This window comes from Heterodontus francisci, chromosome 40, assembly GCF_036365525.1.
Source record: "Heterodontus francisci isolate sHetFra1 chromosome 40, sHetFra1.hap1, whole genome shotgun sequence".
NCBI lineage: Eukaryota > Metazoa > Chordata > Chondrichthyes > Heterodontiformes > Heterodontidae > Heterodontus > Heterodontus francisci.
Genome location: NC_090410.1, coordinates 18,476,714 through 18,490,033, shown reverse-complemented (window position 1 = coordinate 18,490,033; position 13,320 = coordinate 18,476,714).

The window sequence follows — 13,320 nt, the reverse complement described above, 5'->3', positions numbered from 1 at the left end:
ATGATATAAAAACAGAAAGTGCTGGAAATACACAAGCCTGTCTGGCGGCATCTGTGGTGAGAGAAAAAGAGTTGATGTTTCAGGTCAATAACCTGTTGTCAGAACTGCAAGATGTTCGAGAGGTTCTAGTTTTTTTTAGCAAAGGCAGAGAAAGGGAGAAGGACTACATTGTCCTCAGCCTTCTACACTCTTCCAATGAAGCTCAACAGAAGCTTGAGGGAACAGCAGCTCATTTTTTGATTGGGCACTTCACAGCCTTCTAGACTCAACATCGAGTTGAACAATTTAAGATCATGGCCACTGCTCCCTCCCATTTTTTTTTTGGAGTACATAATCCCATTGGATATACTGACTATATTTGATTGGAACCATTCATGTGCATCGATCACCAGGTTCTTCATGACTGCCTGAAGTGCTTGTTGGAATTGACCCTGACCATCTGATATGAAATAACGAAACGCTCCCTATCTGCCACAGCCAAGCCCCTTCCTTATTCTCGCCCAGCGTTTACTTTCTATCAAGAATCAGTGAGCTCCCCCTTCCATTTTCACATCCAAACTACCGTGCTAGCTGAGTTTAGCTAACTGAGTACAGAGTTGAAGATTGAATCTGGGATCATCATAACCTCTGTTCCCATTTTCTCATTGTTGCTGTTGGTAATGATTGTTATTCCCATTTACACCTCCTCTAGACCCATCTTTTGTTCCTTTACTTGTCCAATTACCATCAATTTTGCCTTGCACCATCATCCATTTTGTCAATTAATTTTTCCTACCTTCAATCTATTACAGACCTTCCCTTTTCTTTTTTCCTCCCCTCTCCCTTTCCCTACCTTTGCACTTACTTAAAACCTGTTGCATCCCTTAAGTTTTTCCACTTCTGACAAAAGCGTTAACTTTGTTTCCCTCTCCACAGTTGCTGCCTGACCTGCATTTTCTGTTTTTATTTCAGATTTCCCACATCTGCAATATTTTGCTTTTCTGTGGGATCTTCTGTCCAGTTCAGTACCACAGAGAGTAATGCATTTACCCAGTAATCTTTAAGTTTCAGCCTGGGTCACTTGGTAGTGCTGCTGATTCTGCGTCAAAAGGTTGCCGATCAAACCCTACTTTAGGGCTTGAAGGTATAATTTTAGGTTTTACACTTCAGTGCAGTACTGAGAGAGTGCTGCGCTGTCAGTGGTTCAAGAGCAGGGTTTTCAAAGAACCATAGGGAATTCTCCCAATGTCCTAGGCTGACATTCCTCCCTCAACTAACAGCACCACAGCAGATTAACTGACCATTCGTCTCACTTGCTGTCTGTGTGATCTTACTGTGTGCAAATTGACCCCTACATTAGCCTGCATAACAGTAGTTCCTGTGCTTCAAAAAGTAATTCATTGCCTAGAAGCACTCTGGAATGTAATGAGGACATAAACAGTGTTATAAACATGTAAGTCTTTGATCAATCTGACCAGAGAAGCTAGTCTATGTTCTATGTACACATTTCCCATATCAAAATAACATTGGAGCCTGGATCACAGCGGCCCTGTAGGGAAGAGAGGGAGAGAAATTACAATAACTGGAAATCTCATGTTTGGGGTGCGTTGTATTTCTAAGGAGGCCCAGAACAAGAGGGCATAACCTTAAAATTAGAGCTAGTCCATTTAGGGGTGATATCGGGAAGCACTTTTTCACTCAAAGGGTAGTGCAAATCTGGAACTTTCTTTCCCCCAAAAAACTGAGGCTGGGCGGTCAATTGAAAATCAAAACTGGTAGATTTTTACTGGGTAAGGATATGGAACCAATACGGATAGATGGAGTTAAGATTCAGACCAGAAATGATGTAATTGAACAGGCTGAAAGCGCTGATGAATAGCGTCTTCCCATTCCCATGGCCCTTTAAGCTCTGACCGCACAGCTCCAATCTCGCATTTCTGATAGTTTTGGACATTTTCTGGATTCCTCAAAGGATTTCCTGAGGCTAATCCATGTTTCCTTTTTGAATAAAATTAGAATCTGGTCCCTTAGTTTGCCTTGAAAACAGGAAGGAAAAAGAAGTAGTCAATGCTACAATGTATCTTAATTACTTAATATTTAACTCTTAATGACGAGTGTCATTTTCATATCAAAACTAAAATGTTTCTAGTGCTTTATTTACAATGTGCATCAAGACTTCATATATCCTGAATAATGTCCCCTGACTCTCATAATCACATCAATGAGTTAACTTCAGTAACTTTTTTTTATTCGTTCGTGGGATGTGAGCATTGTTAGCAAGGCTAATATTTATTGCTTGTCCCGAACTGCCCTTGAGAAGGTGGTGGTGAGCTACCTTTTTGAACCACTGCAGTCCACGTGGTGTAGGTACACCCACAGTGCTATTTCACTTTTCTATAGCAGTTTGATACAACTGAGTGCCTCGCGAGGCCGTTTCAGAGGACAATTAAGAGTCAACCGCATTGCTGTGGGTCTGCAGTCACATGTAGGCCAGACCAGGTGAGGAAAGCAGATTTCATCCTCCGAAGGGCATTAGTGAACCAGATTGGTTTTTTTTTTCACCACAATCCAGTAGTTTCGTGGTCGTCATTACTGAGACTAGCTTTTTTTTTTATTCCAGATGTATTGATTCATTGAATTTAAATTCCCCCAGCTACCATGGTGGGATTTGAACTCCGGTCTCCAGAGCAATAGTCTGGGCCTCTGGATTACCAGTCCAGTAACATTACCACTGAGTTGTCACTGTGTGGCACGAAGGCCGAATGCAATGCTTTTTAACCTTGACCTGAGTTCCCTCCAGCCCATAGTGGTAGAAAGAAAGAAAAGGTGAGGAAGCACGGAAGGAAGGAATAAAGAAAGATTCGCATTGATATAGCACCTTTCACGACTTTGGAAAGAAACAGAATGTGGGCCAGCATGCCTTTCAGTACTCAAAGGGTTAACACTCTCCAGGCTTTGCTGAGATACCCGTCCCGATTTTAAAAAAGAATTGCCAAGAAAACGGTCATTAAAGTCAAGGGGTGTTTACTTAATTTCATATTTAAAATTAAAACGGGGAAACCAGGGAGGGAAAGGAACAATACAAAGCACTGCAAAGAGACACACATCTGCCAAGAATCTCAGAAGAATAGCTTCACTCTCCAGTTGTGTGACCTCTGGCATCCTCAGCACTGTTACGTGGACCTCTGACCCTGTGTGCAGCAGTTCAGATACAAAGAATAACCATCACTTGTTGAGTCAGAGCTGCTCGAGTGTTTGATTAGGAGAAGTCTGTGCCTTCTCCATGGGTGCCCGGGTATAATTTTGCATGGCGGCTTTCAATGAATAAGGTCCTTAAGCTAATTTTGTCTCATCCTTCGAGAATCCCAATCCCACACTCTCTCCATTACTGCCTCCAGATGTTGCTTAAAGGAGTCCCATTTCCTGGCCTCGGCCATCCCTCCTGGCAATGCTGGATCCTCCCCCTCCATTACAGCCCAATATCTACCCTAAACATCTTTCAGAAATCTAACCTCCCTCCTTTCTTATCCACCAGTGAATCTCCCATGCTGAATCCCACAGAGAGCCAGGACAGTCAGTGATGCTGGAAGTGTAGGTATGGGGAGCTGCATCAACTGGAGCCAATGATGCTCCACCTGGTGGTAGAAGTGTGCAGCTGCCGGCGTGTCCAAGTGACAGGAGGTTCCTAGTGAGACATCACCAAGGGATGTGACAGAATGATAATGCTCAAATAAGGAGTGCGCAACATACATAGCAATCTGAATATATTTTACAAAGCATTTGATTTTTATAGCGCCTTCCACAACCTCAGGACATCCAAAAGCAATTAAGTGATTTTGAATTTGTTTTTATTCATTTCATGGGTGTCGCTGGCAAGGCTAGTATTTGTTGCCCATCCCTAATTGCCCTTGAGAAGGTGGTGGTGAGCTGCCTTCTTGAACCGCTGCAGTCCATCTAGTGCGGGTAGTCCCACAGTGCTGTTAGGGAGGGAGTTCCAGGATCTTGATCCAGTGAAATGAAGAAACGGCGATGTATTTCCAAGTCAGGATGGTGTGACTTGGAGGGGAACTTGCAGATGGTAGTCATAGAGAGATACAGCACTGAAACAGGCCCTTCGGCCCACCGAGTCTCTGCCGCCCAACAGCCACCCATTTATACCAATCCTACATTAATCCCATATCCCCTACCACATCCCCACCTTCCCTCAATTCTCCTACCACCTACCTACACTAGGGGCAATTTACCATGGCCAATTTACCTGGTGTTCCCATGCATCTGCTGCCCTTGTCCTTCTAGGTGGATTAGGTTGCGGATTTGGTAGGTACTGTTGATGGAGGTGTGGTGAGTTGCTGCAGTGCATCTTGTATATGGTACACACTGCTGCCACTGTGTGTTGGTGGTGGAGGGAGTGAATGTTAAAGGTGGTAGATAGGGTGCTGATCAAGCGGACTGCTTTGTCCTGAATGGTGTCGAGTTTCCTGAGTGTTGTTGGAGCCGCAGTCATCCAGGCAAGTGGAGAGTATTCCATCACATAAGGCTTGTGCCTTACAAATGTTGCAATGTAGGATAATTCAATGGGCCATACTTTGCAGTTTTAATGATGGTGGAACTGTTTGTGGTCACCATTATTTTGGTGTAAAACTAACAGCAAATTCTGGTATCTACACATACATAGTTAAACAAGAAAGTCTGGAAGTTGCTGTCAATGACACCCTACTCCTCCACAGGATGTTTAGTTGCAGTCTTCGCTGATGCAATCAATACAGAATCAGTGATTTGACCAAGCCGAGCCTTGTCGAATGAGGTGTAGATGAATTTTTAATATTGTACTAAATCATAACTACTGTTGAATAACCTCTCTTGTCCTGAAAACTTTTTTTTTTTCATTTGGTCCATTCCATGATAAAAATTCCATGGATTTTTAAAATAACGTTTTAAAGTCTGTTTATAACATTTTTTTTACTTCCTGGTTTACTGTCTATGATACTTCTTTAATCTGATTGGCTGTTCCACTTTCTTAATGATTTCACTGTTCCTGAACACCAGAGATCCCCTTTAGCTGATGCCAGAATGAAATTGATGTCATAATAGGGGAAATAAATGCCACAGACCTTGGTAAATCTTTATGGGCAGCTTTCTTTGAGGTCAGAGGCGAGTGCTGTCGCTGCATCACTGACCACAAAATGCAAGCCAGTAATCTTAGTGATGTTGGTTGATGGATAAATGTTGGCTGGTGCATCTTGAAAACTACCCCTTCTCTCTTCAAAAAATAGTGCCATGGGATCTTTTATGTCCATCTGAGATGGCAGATGTGGCCTCAGTTTAACACCTAATCTGAAAGATGACGCCTCCAACAATGTAGTGCTCCCTCAGTACTGCACTGGGATTGTCGGCCGAAATTTCATGATCAAGTTGCTGGACTTGAACCCACAACCTGCCTTAGAACGACCCATTTAGTCAAGCTGACACTGAGTAAGAACACAAGATCTGTTAGGGGCAGAATCACAAGATATATGGGAAATAATGGGAATAGTCATAGAATTATAGAATCACAGAATGGTTACAGCACAGAAGGAGGCCACTTGGCCCTTCATGTCCGTGCCGGCTCTCTGCAACAGCAGCTCAGCTAGTCCCACTCCCCCTGCCCTTTCCCGACAGCGTTGCAAATTTTTTCTCTTCAGATAATTATCCAATTTCCTTTGGAAAGCCTCCACCACACTCTCAGGCAGTGTATTCCAGATCCTAGACCACTGCATAAAAAGGATTTTCCTCAGGTCACCTTTGGTTCTTCTGCAATTCACCTTAAATCTATGTCCTTTGGTTTTCAACACTTCGGCCAATGGCAACAATTTATCCTTATCTACTCTGTCCAGACCCCTCATGATCTTGAACACCTCAATCAAATCTCCTTTCGACCTTCTCTTCTCTAAGGAGAACAACCCCAGCTTCTCCAATCTATCCACGCAACTGAAGTCTTCATCCATGGAACCATTCTTGTAAATCTTTTCTGCACCCTCTCTAATGGATTCACATTCTTCCTAAAGTGCAGTGCCCAGAATTGGACAGAATACTCTGCTTGAGGCCGAACCAGTGTTTTATAAAGGTTCACCGTCACTTCCTTGCTTTTGTACTCTATGCCTCTATTTATAAAGCCCAGGATCCTGTATGCCTTTTTAACCACTTTCGCAACCTATCCTGCCGCCTCTAGTGAGTTGTGTACATATACCCCCAGATCCCTCTGCTTCTGAATTGTATCCTTTATTTTATATTGCCTCTCCGCGTTCTTCCTAGAGTTACGACCAGGTGAGCAATGTGTCTAGGGGTCTCTTGCTGTCTTCGCCTGGTGTTATTGTAACAGGGTTTAATTTTAAATACACTGTGTTTTGAGCTCCCCCTTTGTGAATCCTTGTTCACAACTTTCCAATTATAAGGCAAATAAATGAGCACAAACAGGCTTTCTTTGGTTTAAAGCAGAAAAAGGAAATTTATTAAACCTTAAACTAAACTCTAATACGGTTCACACCTGCGGATATGCGACACGCTCACACTAGCATGCACACGTGATATAAACATGCAAAATAGGGACAGAAAAGAGCAGAAGAAAAGATAGGCAGAACAGTTTGAGGCAATATCTTGTTACTGTTTCTCGAGCTTGCTGTAGTCCTTGATTGAAGATATGTTCTTGCGTTTCGTTGGGGCCCAGTATGAGTCGTCTTAAAACCTTGTTCACGTAGGAAGCCTTTTCTCTCTCTGAGTTTATGTGTCTTCAATGGTTTCAGTTCCCTGAGAGATGAGCAGGTGAGCAGACAGGCAGGAGAGGAGATGAGATTCCATGAGCACACGGCGTTCTGATCAAATCCCTTTGTCTGAAGTTCAAATTCAAAAACTCCAGCCAGCTAGGCATGTGACCAAAACTGGCCCGACCACTTCCATGTATTGGAGAAGCCACTGTAGGATCCCTATTGTTTCAACATTGTCTGTTACCATGGAAATGTCTTTCCGGTCAGGGCTTGTAATTTTAAGTTTTAATATTCATGTGGTGAAATAATGTGCGCCTCAGTCTTGGCAGGTGGTGTTTGCCTGACACTAGCAAAATGTATCGCTTCAGACTGCTCTGCATTAAATTTCATCTGCCACATGTCCACCCATTCCATCAGCCTGTCTATGTCCATTTAAAGTCTATTGCTATCCTCTTCACAGTTCTCAAGACTTCCAAGTTTGGTGTCATTGGCAAGTTTTGGAATTGTACCTTGCACACCCAAGTCTAGGTCATTAACACAGATCAAGAAAAGCAGTAGTCCTAGTACCAACCCCTGGGAAACGCCATGAAATACCTTCCTCCAGTCAGAAAAACAACAGTTCACCATCACTCTGTTTTTTGTTGCTTAGCCAACTTTGTATCCATGCTGCCATTGTCCCTTTTATTTCACGGGTATTAACTTTGCTGAAGCCTGTTCTGTGCATGTTATCAAATGCCTTTTGGACGTTCATGCACACCACATTAACCACATTACTCGCATCAACCTTCTCCGTTACCTTATCAAAAACCTCAATCAAGTTATTTAAACACGATTTGCCTTTAACAAATCTGTGCTGGCTTTCCTTCGCAATTCCACATTTGTGCAAGTGCCTGTTAATTTTGTCCTGGATTATTGTTTCTAAAAGCTTTCCCACCATTGGGGTCAAACTGACTGGCCTGTAGTTGCTGTGCTTATCCTTACACCCTTTTTGAACATGGGTGTAACATTTGCAATTCTCCAGTGCTCTGACACTACCCCTGTATCTAAGGAGGATTGGAACATTATGGCCAGTGCCTCCGTAATTTCCACCCTTACTTCCCTCAGTATCCTTGGATGCATCTCATCCGGTCGTGGTGACTGATCAACTTTAAGTACAGCCAGTGTTTCTAGCACCTCCTCTGTATCAATTTTTAGCTCGTCCAGGGTTTCAACTACTTCCTCTTTCACTATGACTTTGGCAGCATCTTCTTCCTTGGTGAAGACAGATGCAAAGTACTCACTCGTATCTCAGCCATGCCCCTGCTTCCATGCGTAAATCCCCTTTTTGCTCCCTATTCGGTCCCACCCCTCCTTTTACTACAGTTTTACCATTTATATGCCTATAGAAGACTTTTGGATTCCCTTTGATGTTAGCTACCAGTCTCTTCTCATACTCTCTTAGTTTTTTTCACTTGCCCTCTGAACTTTCTATATGCAGCCTGGTTCTCACATGTATTATAAACCTGACATCTGCCATCTGGACCTTTTTTCTGCTTCATCTTACTCTCTATCACTTTTGCCATCCAGGGAGCTCTGGCTTTGTTTGTCCTACCTTTCCCCTTCATGGGAATGTACTTTGACTGTACCCGAACTATCTCCTATTTAAAGGCAGCCCATTGTTCCGTTACAGTTTTGCCTGCCAATTGTTGATTCCAATTTACCTGGGCCAGATCCGTTCTCACCCCATTGAAGTTGGCCCTCCCCAAATTAATTATTTTTTACTCTAGATTGCTCCTTGTCCTTTCCCATAGCTAATCTAAACTTTATGATCTTGTAATCACTGTCCCTTAAATGTTCCCCTACTGACACTGGATCCACTCGACCCACCTCATTCTCCAGAACTAGATCCAGAAGTGCCTCCTTCCTCATTGGACTAGAAACTATCTTATCTAGAAAATTCTCCTGAACACACTTCAGAAACTCTTTCCCCTCTTCGTCTCCCATTATAACCACTCTATAGTTTTTGTACTTCTCCAAGTTCCTTGAAGGTTTGTTCCTCTATATCTTTCCCACTGGTTGGTGACCTGTAGAATACACCAGTAGTCTAATGATACCTCTATTATTTCTTAGCTCTCACTAAATAGATTCGGTCCTTGACCCCTGTAGGACATCCTGTCTCTCCAGCTCTGTAATATTCTTCTTAATCAATATTACCACCCCACCTCCTTTCTTTCCTTCCCTATCTTGCCGTATTGAAATGTTGTATGTTGCCATTTTCCCCACCATCACCCCAGAGATCCAATGAATAAACAACTGATAAACACAAGGGTGGACAGCCCTACTTGAGAATAACAAACATGTGGAGGTTATAGATCAAAATAAAAAAATGCCAGAAATGGACAACAGGCCAGTCAACATCTGGGAAAACATCTGTCAGAGTTTCAGGTGGAATTTTTCCTCTGTTTTGTCTGGTTGCAGAAGAAATTTTAACCAATTTTCTCTTTAAGATACTGATCAACCCATTGTGTATTTATGGAACTTCCTGTTGTAATTTGAGCTTCCCAGCATTTGCGAGTTTCTCCTTCAGCTCTCTAGGATATCGGGAACTGGAAAACTGATTGCTGGGTCAGTTTTCCATCAGCCCGGGCTGCGTCTCCCAGATGATGTTCATCGTGTTCGTGAAGAGATCCCAATCAGGAAACACAATACTACTGGGAGCCACTAGATGGCAGGACATTCTGCTGCTCTGGGGCAGCAAGAGTCCAGTCTCAGCACAACATTCACCTTTGGTGAAGGGTGTAAGACTGGGAGAGGTTGGATCAGCCACTCAAACTTCTTGTTGAATTGAAATCCTTGAATGAACAACTGATCTGCAACACTAGGGCTGGAGAGTCACGTTTCTAGCTATCCTGGAGTCTTAGGAGTTAGTTAGGATGCCAAAGAAATTTGCTAGAAAGGTACCAACAATGAGGGAAGAGACTGGAGAAGCTGGATTGCTCTCATTAGAGCAGTGATGGTTAAGGGGAGATTTAAGAGGTGTTGAGAATTATGAAGGGTTTTCATTGAGTAAGTACAGAGAAACTCTTTCCACTGGCAGGAGAGTCGTGAACTAGAGGACACTGATTTAAGTCCAACTGGAGTGTTGAATTCTGGGCACCACACTTTAGGAAGAATGTGAAGGCTCTAGAGAGGGTGTAAAAAAGACTTACAAGAATGGTTCCAGGGATGAGGGACTTCAGTTATGTGGATAGGTTGGAGAAGCTGGGGCTCTTCTCCTTGGAGAAGAGAAGGTTGAGGGGAGATTTGATAGAGGAGTTCATAATCATGAGGGATCTGGACAGAGTAGATCGGGAGAAACTGTTCCCATTGGCTGAAAGATCCAGAACCAGAGGACACTGATTTAAGGTGAATGGCAAAAGAACCAAAGGCAACATGAGGAAAAACTTTTTTACGCAGCGAATGTTTAGGATCTGGAATGCACTGCCTGAGTGTGTTGGAGGCAGATTCAGTCGAGGCTTTCAAAGGGAGTAGGATGAGCATCTGAAGAGAGAAAATTTGCAGGGTTGCAGCGAAAGGGCGGGGGAGTGGTGTGCTATTACAGAGAGCTGGCACAGGCTGTAACTATGAATGACGGAACTAGCTCGAGGGGCTGAATGGCCTCCTCCTGTCCCTATGATTCTAATGATTGCATAAAGCCAGCAGCTCACCTGTTTGGAGGGGTTGCATATTCTGACATCTTGTGGCCAATGGATGTAAATGCCTCCTTTGTGGCTCTGACTGCTCTTCCGTTGTGGATTCACGTGCCTAGATTTCCACCAGTCGTTCTGAAGACTTCTCGCTATTCCTGATAAAGTTGTAACTGCAAACTTTTAGAACTAATCCTGTTAATGTTAGATTGCACTTGGAGTACCGTGCACACTTCTGGTCTCTGTTATAAAGTGGCATTGGAGAGGATGCAACAAAAAACTTACAAAGATGATTGCAGAACTGAAAGGTTATACCTACTATCAGGAAAGATTGAAAAGACAGGGGCTCCTCTTCTAGAAAGATGAAGGCTGGGGGGGTGACCAGATAGGTTAGATCTAGAAAAGATATTTTCCAAATACAACAGTCACTAACAAACCCAATAAGGAATTCAGGAGAACAGTCTTTATCAAGAGAGTGGTTAGACTCTGAAATTCACTACCACAGAGAGTGATTGAGGCAAATAGTGTAGATGCATTTAAGGTAAAGCTGGAAATATACACGAGGGAGAAGGGAATAGAAGGGTTGATGATGAAGTTAGACAAAGAGTGGTGGGAGGAGGTTTGTGTGGACAATAAACATTGGCTTGGATCTGTTGAGCCGAATGGGCTGTTTCCGTGCTGCAAGTAGAAAAACTTTGGCTCAAAGTTGATGAGCTGACACTGCGATGCTTCCGGGAGGGAGAAAGTTACCTGCAGGGAGGATGAGCAAACTGAACACAGTACTGTGGTACAGGGGACCATTCAAGTTGGAGGAGTACAAAGGAATGTAGTAGTGGTAGTGGACAGTATAGTTAGGGGGATAGATACTGTTCTCTGTAGCCAAGAGTGTCCAGCTGTGTTGCTTGCCCAGTGCCAAGGTTAAGGACATCTCCTCAGGACTGGAGTGGAACATGGAATGGGAGGGGAAAGATCCTGGTGGCGTGATCAATGTAGGTACCAACTACATAGGTAGGACTAAGAAAGAATTTCTGCTGAGGAAGTATGAGCAACTCGGGTCTAAAATAAAAAAACAAAAGCACAAAAGTAATAATCTTTGGACGAACTCTGATCCACAACCAAATAGGCGTAGGATAAATAAGATCAGATAGTCGAATGCGTGGCTCAAAGATCAGTCTGGGAGAAATGGGTTTCGATTCATGGGGCACTGACACCAGTACTGGGGATATAGAGAGCTGTACCACTGGGACGGCCTTCACCTGAACCATGCTGGGACTAGTGTCCAAGCAAATCATTTAACTCGGCCTGTAGAGAGGGCTTTAAACTAAATGGATGTGAATGGGGAAGGGGAGGGTTCAAGTGTGGGGAAGGTTCAAAAATTAAACAGAAAGGACAAGGATAGCGATATGGGTAATGATAACCAGCGAGTGACAGGCAGGGACAGAGTGTACAAACATAAGAGTGCATCAGCAAATAAGGTCACAGAAGGGAAAAATGGTAAAAGGATAGAATTAAAGACTCTTTTTGTGAATGCACACAGCATTTGTAACAAGATGGATGAAGTGATAGCATAAATAGAAATAAATAGGTATGATCTGATAGCCATTACAGAGATGTGGTTGCAAGGTGACCAAGGCTGGAAATTGAATATTCAGGGGTACTTGACATTTCAATTACTTAAAAAAAGCCTCACTTACATGATGGGAGGGTAACTTAGCTCATTTTTTGGGGGGATTTTTTAGCATCCACAACATTTTGCTTTTGTAAGGATTAAGATAATTTAAGGATTTGGGTGCGATGCTGCATGAATATCCATAGCCCTGTTGGCAATAAGTACAGTGGCTTCATTGTCCCCACTTGCCTGGGCTGTAGTTGGTCTCTCTGCTTCCTTCTACATTGCACCCATGCTTCCTTCTCTGAGGTTGGTTGTTTCCCCCACCCCCCCCCCCCCCCCTCCCCACAAAGTTCGTTCTGCTGCTGCTTCTCCTTTTCCATGGCTGCTGTGGCAGTTTATGTCTTGCAGCATCCTGTTTGCACATATTCAGTGCTCACTTCAGCTCTTCCTCCTCACTGGCCTCAAGTTTGAGCAATTTCAACTGACATTGGCACTTCCCCTCATCTATCCCCAGATAAGCTCGGCCACTCCGTTAGCCAATCACTTAGTCTGCTTCCTATTCGCCTCTTTCATAGATTCTGTAGCTCATTTGTTGCTTTCATTTAAACTTTGGTGCTTGATATTCAGCCCACGCCAGTTATAGCCACACATGGTGCCTGTGGGTGTGTCAGTCAGGACGTTAAAGAGCCAATTTGCCCGTCTGATGCACTGGAAGCACAGGAACGTAAACTGAGCAGAGGGAGGAGGGCACAGGGAGTGGAATCCCAGAGCCAGTCCCTTTCAGGGCGGAAAATCCCCTCTTCTAGTATTAGTGAGCTCAAAGGCTTGCAGAAGAATCAGTAGGATCCCAGATTGGATGGAGAAATGTTTGAATCTAGGCCACTCATAATTCCTTGTGATTTATGTCAGGTTTACTCTTTCCCTTTCCTTTCGTGAGCCCATTTGGAATAGATCCAAGGAATAGCTCACCATTTAGGTGCCAGCTGTGGTGCAGGGGGTTGCACTCTTATTTCAGATTCAGAAGGTTGTGGGTTCAAGTCTCCCCCCAAGAAACTTGAGCACAAAATCCAGGTTGGCAATCCAGTGTAGTACAGAGGGAATGCTACACTGTCTCAGGTGCTACCTTTTGGATGAGACCTTAAGTCAAGCACCTATCTACCCTCTCATGTGGATATAAAAGATCCCTTGGCACTACTTCAAAGAAGAGCAAGGAGTTCTCCCTTGGCAAATATTCATCCCTCAACTAACATTTTTTTATTCATTCATGGGATGTGGGAGTCACTGACTAGGCCAGCATTTATTGCCCATCCCTAATTGCCCTTGA